The sequence below is a fragment of the Vicugna pacos genome, chromosome 11 (assembly GCF_048564905.1).
Source record: "Vicugna pacos chromosome 11, VicPac4, whole genome shotgun sequence".
NCBI classification, from domain to species: domain Eukaryota; kingdom Metazoa; phylum Chordata; class Mammalia; order Artiodactyla; family Camelidae; genus Vicugna; species Vicugna pacos.
The window spans coordinates 96,704,518-96,718,690 of NC_132997.1; the positions used below are offsets into that span (position 1 = coordinate 96,704,518).

At 45.8% G+C, this 14,173-nt stretch overlaps 1 protein-coding gene and 1 long non-coding RNA gene across 5 annotated transcripts in view; both read right to left on the bottom strand.

Annotated features, from left to right (window-relative positions):
- The window catches only part of ADAM12 (ADAM metallopeptidase domain 12), a 323,192-nt gene that overhangs the window by 161,825 nt on the left and 147,194 nt on the right, over positions 1-14,173 (bottom strand). The window lies entirely within an intron of this gene.
- LOC140699475 (uncharacterized) lies at positions 4,328-9,867 on the bottom strand. 2 transcript variants are annotated; one of them, XR_012077675.1, is made up of 3 exons: positions 9,770-9,867; positions 5,640-5,995; positions 4,328-4,751 (listed from the first exon to the last, which is right to left on the bottom strand). It is a non-coding gene; the product is annotated as an uncharacterized lncRNA (long non-coding RNA). The 2 variants fall into 2 exon arrangements; XR_012077676.1 differs by lacking the exon at positions 5,640-5,995.

Consider the following 14,173-nt stretch of genomic DNA (forward strand, 5'->3'; position numbering starts at 1 on the left):
ACATTCTTTTAAAATATGTTATGCCCTTTCACTCAAGCTAACTGAGAGTGCACATGATGATGAAATAAGAATTAAGGTTTGTTCTGTTAACAAACCTGGGCAGTGACCATCTGATCAAAGGAACACTTTTTGGTCAAACAATTGGCTAATAAACATAAAAGTTTCCCTCGTCAGTCCTAGCACTGAACGCAGGCATTCGATGGGGCCACGTGTGATGCGGGATGGGGTCTTCCCACACGTCATGATCTGTACAATCCATCAACCAAGGAAGGACAGTGGTGGCAGAGAAATCAAGGCACAGGGGATGCTGTGAGCAAAAACACAGATACTGTAAATGTGCATGGAACATTCTGGAAACAATAAGTTGATCAGTCTGGGCAGGGCACAGGACCCTAAATGTAGGTTGCCAGGTAGACTGGGAGGCTCCGCCAGGCTGGGAAAGAGGATGAACCCCCAGAAGTTCTAAAGTAGTTAGAACTTCTCCCATAGCGAAGAAGGTTTTTGAGCAATGGAGTGACAGGAAAGGGGGAACCTGAGAAGGAACAGCATGATGGGTGTCGTGGGTTGAATTGTGTCCCCCACCAAACAGGCATATTCAAGTCCTAAGCCCTGGTACCTGTGACTGTGACCTTATTTGGAGCAGGGTCTCTGCAGATGGGAGCAAGTGAAGATGAGGTCATACTGGAGCAGGGCGGCTCCGACCCAATGACTGGTGTCCTCATAAGGAGAGAGAGATCTGGACGCGGAGGAGAATCACGTGAGAAAATAGAGACACAGAAGAGCCACGGGGAAGAAGGCTGTACAGGCTGTCGCTGCAAGCCCAGGGACACGAAGGGTGACGAGCGGGCCCCGAGCAGGCACAGGTAGGCGTGGGCTCTTCCCGCCAGCCTTCAGAGAGGGCCCGGCCCTCCGGGACGTCAGGAGTCCTTGATTTCAGACTCCTGGCCTCCAGAATCACAAGAGAACACATTTCTGTTATTTTTAGCAAAGTACCAATTTGCGGTACTTTGTCATGCCAGCCCTTGGGAAGGAATAATTGTAGGGCTGTGCATGGTAGAGCAGAACCCGGGACTGGACATAATAACCAGATCTGATGGTGGCGGTGACAGTGGGCAGAGCTGAGAAACCGTTCTCACGGCAGATCAACAGGACTTGGAGACGTAGCAGCCGTGCGGAGAACAGGAGAGGGGAACGATAAAGCTCCAAGGGACCTGGGGGCTTCTGCTGATGTGAAGACAGACCAGCCAAGAGGACGCTGTTTCGTGATCCAGGCCAGGGCCCCCCGGCGAGGGGGGGGACCTGTTAGGTGCGGACGCAGGGTGCGGGGTAAGTGAGTATGTGATTAACACAAAGGCTGTCCCGGAGAAGCAGGTGGCCTCCACAGGGTAAAAGTGGTTGAATCGTACGGGTGTGAACACGGGAGGCCAGGCCTCCTGGACTCCCCACGCCCCTCGCCCCCTCTTGAAACGTGCCAGGGCCGATCACAACTTCCAAACGTGTCTGTTAAACTAGACTTTTCACTGTGGCTGGAGCTCCACCTCACGTGGAGAAGTTCGGCTCCAAAATGCATTCACGTGGGTGCCCAGCTCTTTGTACCTGTGGAGAACTTTTGCTTTATTTCAAGATCTTCAGAAAAATAAACAAGGCACGCCGTAATTGTTGGTTAATTTGCTTGCAGTTAATTGACTCCAGCTTTGGACTTGATTACTGCCAATTTTACCTCTTAGGGTCCAACCTTAAGGTCACTGAACTGCAGTTTGGTACGAATTTAATGACTATCCGATGACATTACAAAGTCTGAAAATCTTCCTTTTCCATTTTGAGGTGTCCCACCCTATAATCCAGGGGTCGGAAAAAAACCCAGAGTGTGCTATTTCTTCTCTCTTTCCCTCTCTTTTGTAACCGGAAGAGAATAAAGGTCACTCTCCAGTCAGAATAATTGCTGGAGAGGAGAGAAGGTATTTTAAAAAACTTTCTCACAAAATTATAGATTTAAGATGACAATGAAAGTAAAATTGCAGTTGAACTCCAAAGCAAACCCTTCAACTAAAAATACAAGCTGCTCACAACATGCAATTTGGCCGCGGCCAAGGGGCAAAACGCACTTTGTTTCAACAGAATTCTCATCAACCCTGAGTGTCTACGGACTTCAAGTGGCTTCATGTCGCATAAAGTCCCCAAATTACCGGAGGTTCGCGTGCCTAGGTGTCTCTGAAACGCTGTTCTGACATTTTTCCGAAGGTCAAATTGAGACTCAATCCTCAAACCACTGAAAAGAAAAACACGTCTCCATTCAAGACATTTTTCTTTTATTTCACGTGGCTGTCGATGGCAGAATATAGCAGAATGATGGATAAACTTTTGTACTCGTTCCTTTCAAACGTGCCACAGAAAATCACAACTTCCAAACATCTTAGTTGAACTGCTGTTTCATTGTGACATCTCTGAATAGACATTTTCTGTGGAAGTTCAGGTTTCGACAGCACGTAGTTTTAATCGGGGAGGGCGTTAGCAAGAACAGAAGAATGGAGATTTTTACAAGTGGGTTGTTAATATGGTAAAAACCACGGAGAACATTCGTTTCTAAACTGAATATTTCTTACCTTAATACCTAACAAGAGTGTGAATTTTATTTAATCTGTAGAAACCACAGTAGTGATTTTCTATTAGGAACTAGAAGGCATTCTTTCTTTGATATGTATTTTAATGTTGTATGCCACCCTATTAACCTCTACTCAAAAGAATTACAGGTTGAGGAAGAGAAACATACCTCGGTTCAATTGTAACTAACATCACATTTAAGGTAAATACTGCAGCAGACGTTTTAACTTTATTTTATAAAAAGCAAGTATAGTGGAATTCCGGTATGGAATGTAGATGCTTCAGCCAAGAAAAATTGTGTTTTACAGATTTCAGACGTTCTTTTTTGCACAAATATAGAAACATAAACAGGCGGAAACACAGAAGTCAGTGAGGAAAACGACTTAGGTATAAACTCTGTCAAAGCATCAAATACCATTTTACTGAAGAGCCATTCAACTTTTAGATAAGAAATCATGTTTCACAAACAGATGCTGAATATCCCTTACTTCTCTGACAGAGTCTAACCAAATATCTTTCAAGGTACAATTATTCGTCCCACCCCCACAGATTCCTCAGAAACTGCTCAGTAGCACTGAGAAAACATAGTTTCGTAAGTTTGGCTGACGGGCAGCTCCGACCCCTGGTCCCGGCCCTGTCTGGGGAGCCTTACTGCTCCTGGTGAACCTCCCTTTCTGGAGTAGATGTATCCTTGGAAAAGTCGAGTTGATCAGATTTTTGGGGGGATGAACCAAGTCATCTTTTCAGTGCCCTCAGAGCTCTACCCAGGAGTTGAAGAAATTCTACAATGAGTGTTTTTGCAAAAGAAGCAGCCATGGAAACGCGGCGGGTGACAGACCTCTGGGTCGCCCCGCCTCCAGCCGTCCCAGCCCTTCCTGCTGCCTCCTGTCACCGAGGCTGGAGATGGCCAGTCTTCCTGCCCCTGCTGTCCAATTCTGGCCAATGGGTCTGCTGGGGAACTTTCTGGAAAGGTTTTCTTCCCTAATGCAGAGCAATGCAAGAGAGGAAAGAGCTTTTTTTTTTTTTTTTTTTAAACTATTAGACACTGCTAGGTGAAGTTCTGATGCTTAGAACGGGAGCCTCACCTGGGACTGTGAGGCAAGGGCCCTCGAGCGCTGGGGCTGTCCAGGTGCAGAATGAATCCAGAGAAGGCTGGATGACTATTTCTATGAGATAATGCACACACCTCACTCTTGAGGCCACTGTAGGGTGGGTACCCTTAGTCACATAACGGCTTTGTGTCCTGATTTCATGAGCAAGGGTCCTCTGGAAAACTCCTCTGATCCATCAAGACTGAGTCAGCGACCAACGTGAGGGAGCCTCATCTGACCCCGAGGCCGGGCTAGTCACCCCCTCCCGGCACCCTGTGCCCACGTGTGCTTCGACTCCATACAAATCTGAATTTTGCTCCCCGGCAGGACCGGCTATAAAATGTGTGGTTTCCAGAGCAAAGGAAAAAGTGGTGTCCTTGTTCACAAATCAGCAACATCAGAGCCATAAACCAGGGTGAGGCCTCCGTGACCCCCTTGCTTCGTACACCCATGATGTCGGCCCTGCTTACGATTTTACTTTACCTACTAGAACACAGCTCGGCACATCTTTTCTGTAAATGGGCAGATGGCAGATATTATAGGCCTTCCAGACCACACAGCCTTTGTCACAACTCCCAGCCTGCCCTGGTGGTGTCAAAGCAGCCACAGTCAATATACAAGCGAATGGGCACAGCTGTGTTTCAATAAAACTTTATTCATAACAAGTGGATTTGACTTTGGGAGTTCTTGTTGGCTGACCATCGAGCTACAGCAGGGCCTCCTAAGCTTTACAGTGCATGTGGATCACCTGAGCATCTTATGAAAGTGGATTCAGTGGCAGAGAGGGTTCGAGTAGCCTGGTCTGCATTGATGCGCTCCCGAGCGGTGCTGATGCTGCCAGCCCTGGGACGGCACTTTGGGGATGCACGCTGGGGTCTGAGAAACACTGGCCTGGACTGGCAGGTGGGACCATGCGACACCGCTGCGATCAGTGGCCTGCACAGGGATGCCCCTCTAGGCTCCCCCATGAAGTCCAAATGAGAGCAGGAGCTGGACGACCTGCTTTGCTCACCACCGCTGTACAGCCAGCACCCAGCACAGTGCTCCGTATGGTTGAACCTGTGTTCAGAAATGTAAATTAATTACAAGGCCTCCATGAACGTTTGCTGAATGAACTCCCTAGGATGCACGTTCCCAAGGGTCAGGAACTATTTCTTATACTTCTGGTATCATCTAGACTTCTTAGGAGAGAGTCTTCTATATTATAGGTTGTAAATAAATGTTTGTTGAGTATCTCTTAGCTGTATCTCACCCAGACTCTATCTTTACACTTCCACCACTGCTGGTCTAGCCATCCTTTTTTCCCCTTTCCGTCCATAATTGTTCCCCCTTCTGCTGGTAACATAACCGCACTCCTGTGGACACTCTGCTCTAAGTGGATTACACAGGTCTGATAACCCCACTCATAGCCACAGGGATTGGCATGAAAACTGAATCTGGCAAGGGCAACCCCAGTTTCCTGGCCATGGTGACTGGTTCAGGGACAGGCATAGGATGAAAGCCAGGCCAAGTGAACACCACCTTGCTGCAGGTTCCCGGGAAAGATGGTATCATTTATGACCATGACTAAGGGATGCCGGTGGCCTTCTTGACTATCGTGGCCAGAGAGCGGGACCAAGACACAGCCAGAGAAGCAGGGCCCTAGTGCTATTCTGGGCCCTTGGTTCCAGCCACGCCTGAGGCAAGTTGTACCTTGCTTCCCAGTTCTATAGGTGCAGAAACTTCTTAATGTTTTCATTAAGCAGCTTGAGTTGGTTTTCTGTCACTTACAACCAGAAGTATTCTGATTTTACAGAAAAAAAAAACTATGTACCTTGAGCCAACTTTATTTCTCTTAAGTTTAATTCGTTTAATTCCATGAACTCACTTTATGTAGGATGGCTACAGATTTAACTTAACGTTAGTAAATTAAGCCTAAAATGAATGGGACCACCCACATCCACTGACCTGTCACCATTTCCTGACGCTCAGCTCAATCCATACCAATTCCAGATGCATACGTTTGTTAAACACGACCTCTCCTTTCTATAGAAAGTCCTTTTGCAAGAGACAGGCTTCCACAGATCAGATGGACACCTGGCATCAGGCAGGTGAAATGCAGACACACGCTGTATTTTCCAGAAGGGAAGACAAAACCCAAGCTGGGCCATCTTGTCTCAGATTTTGTGAGCTCCTGGTGTCTCTGCCTTCCCATCACTTTATGGCTCTCTGGAGAGGCGGTCCGGCAGTGTGCATCCCATGTTACTGCTTGGGAAATGCTGATCAGTATATTGTGGTGATGTTCTTTTTTATTGTTGTTGATACTTAAAAAAATTTGAGATAGTCTGGTCACCAGATGATTGGTTTAATGAGCAAAAACATCTCTGGGACCTGGGTAAATTCCAATAATGCTCACTAGTGCACACACTCACCACATTTAAAAAAAAACACATCATAGTCTAAAAATCTTCGGGGGAGGCTGTGATCCAGCCTTCCCAGAAAGAGCTTCACGTGTCTGGAGAAATGCCTATTTTTTTTTTTCCCAGCAGCATTGAAACAAGTTACCTTGAGTACAGCGAAGCTGAGTCTAAGCTGAACTCAAGTAACCAGACCTCAGAAATCTCTGACACTGTACAGTTGTTAAAGTTTCTTTATAGGGGAAAACAGATCGCAAGAAAACAAGGTCATTCTACAAGCTGAGACCACGAGTTCCTTGAACCAGCACGTGGGCACTGGTTTCTTTCTTACCCTTTCAAACAGTGTTTGCCATACACATCGGAAATGCTGACCCTGAAAGGCTTCAAGACCCTAACACTAAAAGCAGCAATAATGCCATTTGCAGCAGCATGGATGGACCTGGAGATTGTCATTCGAAGTGAAGTAAGTCAGAAAGAGAAAGAAAAATACCATATGAGGTTGCTTATATGTGGAATCTTAAAAAAAGACACAAATGAACTTATCTTCAAAACAGAAACAGACTCACAGACATAGAGAACAAACTTATGGTTACCAGAGGGAAAAGAGGGTAGGAAGGGGTAAATTGGGAGTTTGAAATTTGCATCTCTTGGGGAGTAATGGAAATGTCAGCCATCTTGATTGTGGTGGTTCTTTCACTGATGTATACATCTACCAAAATTCATCAAATTATATGTCTGAAATATGTATAGTTTACTGTACAGGAGTCAGACCACAATAAAGGTGTTAAAAATAAAAGACAATTTAAGACAAAAACCCCACAAAAACGGCCATGTCCATTAAATTATACTCAGTTGGGATGCTCTCCTGGCTGGTCGTAGGAGATGCGCTAAACCCATTTTGAAAACATTTTCAAACACGTGCATTAAAGTAAAAGAGCAGACTTCTTACCAGTCAGCCACGGCATTGAGTTAATCATAACATCACGTGAATCAAGAGGAACTGTCTCCTACTTCCTGCACGTGTATGCATGTCCCATGCTGACAAAGACACTAATTGTCTACTGTTAAAAAATACACCTTTTGCCATTACAGGATGTTGGTCTGTATCTGCTAAGACCAAATACTAGATAATTGTAAGGTTATCTGGCCAATACCACCATTTAAAGAAAAAACACATGCAAGAATCGTGGTAAGGTCTACGTGTTGCAGATTGTGAGTTTTCTTTCTCCCGAAGGCTTTATCATTCTCTGCAGATCCAAGAGAAGGAAAACCAGGATTAAGGACGTGGCCCGGAAGTTACTTCAGAAGGACCCTTTGTAATCTTGGATTAGCAAGCTTGGAGGAAAAGAGGAGTCGGGGGGAAGGACCCAGAAAAGAGGGTTATTAAGCCTCTTTGTCCGCACAAGACAAGGCTGCGTGATTTCAAGGATATTAGCAGAGATGACATACTTTTGACCTCCTAAGTAAGAAATACTGATGCATTAGGGTCTTTTCTTGCCATCTGAGCTGTGTCATAGCACAGATTATGCAAATTATCATAATTCAGCTTGAGGTCCGATATTGTGTGTGAAGCAACATTAAAAGATCATTTAAGAGACAATTTTCAAAGAAGAGACCCACAGACATCTGTGCACTGGAGACATTATTTTCTCAGATTTGAAATGCTATTGATACTGGGGATAGTTTCCAGGCCCTTGTCCACCAATAATAAACTCAGTATAAAATATGATTGCTTCTACCCTGATAATACTGACTCACATAGCAACTGGTTACTAAAATATAATTTCTTTTACGGCTAACATTTTTGTAGAACTTTCAAAGTTTATACAACTCTTGATTATTTACTGATAAGAAGATTATAACTGCTGCTTTTAAAACAGTTACACAAACATCAATATTCTTCCAGATTCTTTTCTATTCATCTCATCATCATCCCTCAGGAATCAGAGATTAAATTTCAGAATACAGTGTTAGATAAGATTACAAAAATATACAGAACCCTTTACGTGTTTTAACATGAATAACACGAGAAGGAAAAACAGTGGACCGCTAGCCTTCCACGGTAACCAACATTTCCATTTCTCTGCAATGTTTTTTTCTGGTAATGTATGGTTTACATAAAGATAGTTGTTATTCACAGAATTGCATCTCGTGTATGGGATTACGTAGGTCTGCCAACTTTATGTTTCTTGACGTGGGACTCATGCTGCTCTGACGATGAAATATTTCTATCAGCTGACTGAGATAAGAGAAGGGAATCCTTGGGGAATTTGAAGAACCTGCCATAAAAGTTCCTTATTTCAAATCACTGGTTCTCAGCTGGAAGTGATTTTGCCCCACAGACAGCAATGGCAATACCGTTGACGCTTGAACAAGATGGGTTTGAACTGCACATGTTCACTCACATGTGGATTTTTTTCACTAAACACAGACGGCAGTACTATACTACCCACAGGTGGCTGAATCTGTAGATGTGTGACTGTGGATACAGAGGACCAGCTGTAAATCTGAGTTATCCTCATGTTTTCCAGCCGCATGGGGGTCAGCGCCCCCAGCCCCCATGTTCAAGAGGCAACTGCATCTGGAGACATCTTTGGTTGTCACAGCTTACGGGGCAGATGGTGAGTAGAGGCAGCTAAACATCCTAAAAGCACAGGACAGTCCCCCCCACCCCCAGCAAAGAATTTCCCCTTCTCTGCAAAAGCCAACGGGCCGAGGCTCAGACACCTGTTCCAGCTTCATCAGCCTCTAGTTCCTGGTTGGCCGAATGGCTCTCCGAGCACCTGAAGATTCCTATGTGATTGTGTCCGAGAACAAACACATGCGGGAGGCCCAGGAAAGGCACAGCATACAGAGCTCCAACAGAGGTACAATAAAGAGAAAGAAATCAAATAGAATTTATCTTTGCTTTTCAAGGATAGGTGATTAACCAACAGGAAGTGTATCGCATGTGTATTGCGGGACAAAGTCAACAGCTCAAAATGCACTTGGAAGAAAACAACAGCTGATGATATGGGAAGAGTGAGCAGAAAAGAACAGCCAAAGCAGCCTGGTTAAAACCATCGGGTGCCTGCAGCAGGAAAGGCTCGGAAGCCGGCGGGGAGTGCACTTCTCTGAATTGTGTCCATCAGAAACTCTTGCGACGCAGCTTAGAAAGGAGAAAGAAAAGCAAAGAGATTTTTTTTTTCTCATTAACTTCCCACCACTTTTTGGTGATCACATCCCCATGTCTGCACCAAGTGAGCTTTTTCTCAATTATGTGCCAATTTTTTGTCCTAAGAGTATTCTCTGAGAATTGTCAAATGACAGACGTTTCTTTTCAAGAACTAATGAAACTTTTCTATTCCTCATTATACCGCTGTCAAAAATGAGACCAGTGAGAGCAATGAAAGCGGGAATTCTGACAGCAAGAAAACTATCCATTCACAGTTGGGAATTCTGGCGAGGAACCCAAATCCTATCAACACAGGGGGTGCATTTTTCACTCTTTAATTGCTTCTCGTGGCTACTTCCAGAAAATGTAGACCATTCACACCTTGATGAAGAGGGCGAAAAGGTAACGCGGCTCCTGAAACCTTCATTCTGGGAGCCTCTGAGGGTATTCATTTCTTTAGACATCTCTGTAAAATTCTGCTGGATGTGTAAATTGTTCCAAACTGATAAAAATGAGTGGAAAATTACCTGATTGACAGGGCTGTTCCTGCCTGGGCACAAAAGACAAAACTGTCTTAAGCAGCGACTATTCTTCAGGATTCATCAGGGTAATTGATGAGGATAAAATAAATGACTGGGGTCTCCTGTTGTCACATAGAGTTTACTAGGATTTGTCATCATGACATGATGCCATTGTCACGCCTTTGATTGTGACAAATGCAACAGTCAGATTTTATAAACTGTAGAGTTTTGAGACGGTGCTCCTGTGATTATCAGAATAATCCAGATATTTCAGCTGTGTTCTGTCAACAGCTATTTGAGAAGTTTGCAGCAAGAGGATGACAAAGCAAGGACTATATTGTTACACTGGACAGAGGCTTGAAGCCATAGAGGATCCAAGAATGAGCTTTAATAAAACAAGAAGGTTTTACTCTTTTTTTTTTTAACTGTAGCTCCCAGTCCAGTTAGCCTTGAGCTCAATAGCAGAACACATGATTCAACAGATTAAGGGGTCTGGACCCATAAAAGTTCTAAATCTAGCTGACTATCCTAGTGAGCACTCAACTTCACTGGGGGATATTCTACTAAAAACGGTGCACGTGTAACTTATTTTCCTTAATGCTTTTACTAATGCAGAATCACGTAACTAGATCTTGAGATTCTCCAGGCATGAAGTTAATCCACAGGTTTGATTCTCAGCCTTTTCTGGGTGCAACAGAGACCTTGGTTGCAGAACATCCTGTCCCCCTCCTACTCTCCAGGTGCATCCCTACCTCTGGCTTCCTCCTGAGCTGACCCGCTGTGGTCAGAATCCCATGACCCGCTATCCCTTCATCTCTGCCTTCATCTCATCTTTCCAGAAATAGCATATGATGAAGCGGGGATACCTGCAGCTCCCTTAATGGATGCTTTCTTTGCTCTGCACCAGAGGCTGTGCTGGGAGCTTTACAAACATCATTGCATTTTATTCCCCAGCCCTTAGCCCAAGAGACATAGCCAGCCCCTGCAGCAAATCCTTCCTCCTCCCCTGGGTGCCAGCCCCACTGAGTCACCTAGGACTTTGTCCCAGCAGGTCCCAGTGCAGGACCAAGGCAATGACCACACACATCATGCCAGGTTTCAGATAGGAAAGAGCAAAGTGTGACCGAGAGGGGAGAGGGGAGGGAGGACATCCCAGAAGATGATCCGGCTGATGGGATGTGCACTGAGTCTCTCCTAAAGGTTGAATATATGCGTCAAACAAAGGTGGTGGAGGAGACGAATGTTTGAAATGACTGGTATGGGGGATGAGGAGGAGGAGGTGGAAGGGCCCCAGTGAGCCAGGGATGACACGTGGATATCCGTACAGGGAGCAGAGCTTGCTCTGCACTGAGGGAGGCAGAGGGAGAGAGCAGAGGGCTGGGCTGATCTGGAGTCAGGGCTTTTCTAGACCTCAGGGGTAGGTCAACAGGGAGGGAGGGAAACCCTGAGAGGCCTGATCGTCGGGGAAATCATGGAAGCATTGTGCTGGGCGTAGGGATGGCTTCCAGCTGGGTCGCATTCTGGTCTCTGTTTTCCTTTGGGTACCCGCCCTTTTCCCATCCTTAGTCTTTGTGGTTTGGTGGAGTCGACTGCGCCAGTAGTGGGGGGTCTAGGTCTTACTCAGTGTGACAAAGGCTCTTCCTCTTTTCCCGTGTTGGGGCTGTGGAACCGCAGTGCCAGGCAAGCTGCTGCCACCATTTGTAACCACAGGGGGCGCATGTGAGGCAGCCAGAGGGGATGCTACGGAGAGAATAAAGACGGAGCTGATTCTGCATGAAGGGACACTGGCGGGTCGGAGAACCCATCCCTCTGACATCATATAACTGCAGTCAAACTCGCCTGACGTGTTTCCTCCCCTGCTCCTTTCGCAGCTGGGAGGGCTCGCCGCTGCGTTCCTGTTCCCCTGCACCACCGTCTGCGGGGTGAGATGGGGTCGCTAGCTCATCTTCCGGCCAAGGGTTGATGGGCCATGTGGGGCTCCATGTGGACCTGACTCAGGGCACGTTTCCCAGGCTGGCCAGGCAGGCACCCACCCTGCTGGGCTCAGTGATTGGTCTTCAAGGGGTGGGTGCCTCATTAAGCTCTTGTTCCTTCCACAGTGATTGCCACAGAGACCGGGAAAGAGAGTTCACATATTCTCAAAGGAGAGGGAACCTAAGACCACGTGGCCCTGGACCCGCCAACAGCCGTCTGTGCTTCCCATGGACAGGTGCAGATGGAGAATGAAGACCGCAAGGGGGCAGCACAGGCCGGGGGGGCTGCGTGAGCTGACGGACTCCCACCTGTGCAGAAGCTATTTTGAGCTGGGTTTTCTGTTACTTGAAACAAATCACGCCATGCTTTGTCGCATGTGAAACTCTTGGGCTGAAGCAGTTGTGAAGTCCAGGGTGGAATGCAGAATTTAGGTGCCAGGCAAGGAATAAGGAGTTACCTGGGGCTTACATGGTGCCGGAGGAGTTGGAACTTGGGTTCCAGGAGCTCCCAGCCCGGCTGCTCTGCAGCTCGGCAGCCTGGCGGTGCATCCCCGCGGCAGGGGCCTGGCGGTGCATCCCCGCGGCAGGGGCCTGGCGGTGCATCCCCGCGGCAGGGGCCTGGCGGTGCATCCCCGCGGCAGGGGCCTGGCGGTGCATCCCCGCGGCAGGGGCCTGGCGGTGCATCCCCGCGGCAGGGGCCTGGCAGTGCATCCCCGCGGCAGGTGCTGTGCTGCCCCTGAGGATTCAGGCACAGACTCCTGTTTCCCAAATGAGGATTTTCTCCTCTCTTAGGCTTGCTCATTCACAGACTAGGAAAAATGTTTCACATACAGATATGAGAATTCATTCTGAGAGGATGGTGTCAGGACTGAAGCAACACAGCTTGGGTTCATTAAGTAGAATTTTGAAAAAAATAAAGCTTTTTTTTTCTAATAATGATTAGGATGCTGCTGTTTTCCAAGTGACTAAATTCTACCAGCTTTATCTTCAACTGAGGAATAAAAGGTATATTCTGAACGCACATGAATCCCACCTCCAAGCTTTATGAAAAACTACTCTTGATGAAACATTAGTTCATCTTTTGCTAGCAATATACAAAAACAAACAAAATTAATGATGCGGAGTTCGGCACCAGCTATTCTTTCCTCTTTTTTTTTTTTTTTTTTGTTATCTGGGTTGATCCATTCTCACCTGCTGATATGAAGAGAGCTGGGCTGTCTTGGTTTCACACACACTGCTAGACCTCAGTCTAATTTTGCTTATCTAGACTCAGCCATCTCACTGACTGATACAGCATCTCTTAAACATAAGCATTTGGATTCTTCTGAAATTAATTAAAAGTGCCTTATTAGGGAGAGATCAATTTTTTTAAATTTTATTGCAATAGTAGGCAAAAGACCTCTCCTCTTTGGTCGTGACCAAATACCCAAGAATGGGTTTGGACCGCTGAGCTCAGTCCCACCAGCTGCTCTGTGTGAATTTTCCCCTATGCATGCAAAGGGATTTGTTTTTTTAGTAATGGCATTATTGAGATATAATTCACATACTATAAAATTTGCCCCTTTGAGCAGTATTTTTGTATATTCACTGAATTGTGGGAGGGACCTTTTTAAAATACACATCAGATCTTATCCTCACCCTTCAAAGCGCTACAAGCTTCACGTTTTGCTCACCATCTTCCTCCTAAAGTGTTCAGCAGATGACAGGTGCTCAGTAAATAGTTGTCGAAGGAACGTATCCATTATTTTAGAGGCGGGGTAAGCTCAGAGCCCTACTAAATATGGGAGCATCTGTGTTCTGGCAAAGGTATTAGAAGCCAGAATTTTATAAATAAAAAAAATGCTATAAGTTATCTTTTTTGCCTGACAGTAAAATCTTATGTTGTATCTGATATAATGAGTAAATGCTTTGTTCTTGAAAAAGAACACACTTCCCTTAGCTAATTTCAGTCTAGGACAGTTGGAGATGATGTCCGGAGTGAGTGGCCAGAGGGAATTTGTTGAACATTAAGTGGGAATCTCAGGCAGGCAGACAGGCAGGAAAAAAATCAACCATAACTGATCAAACATTTATTTCAACAGGACTTTGTGAACTAGACTTTACCAACGCTTCAGAATAAATAAGGCGCTCACAGGAAACGCTCAAACATTTTCTCTACGAGGGTTGCAGAGTAACTGTTAAGGGTAACTATAGGCACGAGCTAAATTACCCACTGACATAGCAATGAGTATTTTTTTCTTAATATTAAATTTCCATGTGACTGGAACTAATTGTTGTTGTGTTGGATAATCCATATTGTGAAGAGCTCCCAGCATGTGACAAAGCATTCAGATGGAAGCGAAAGACCGGGAAGATGTTTCCACGATGTTCTTAAAAGCTTCTCTGCCAAATGCTAGTAGAACGAAGTCTCTGTTGGTGGCTTCTGCATTCAAAGCGG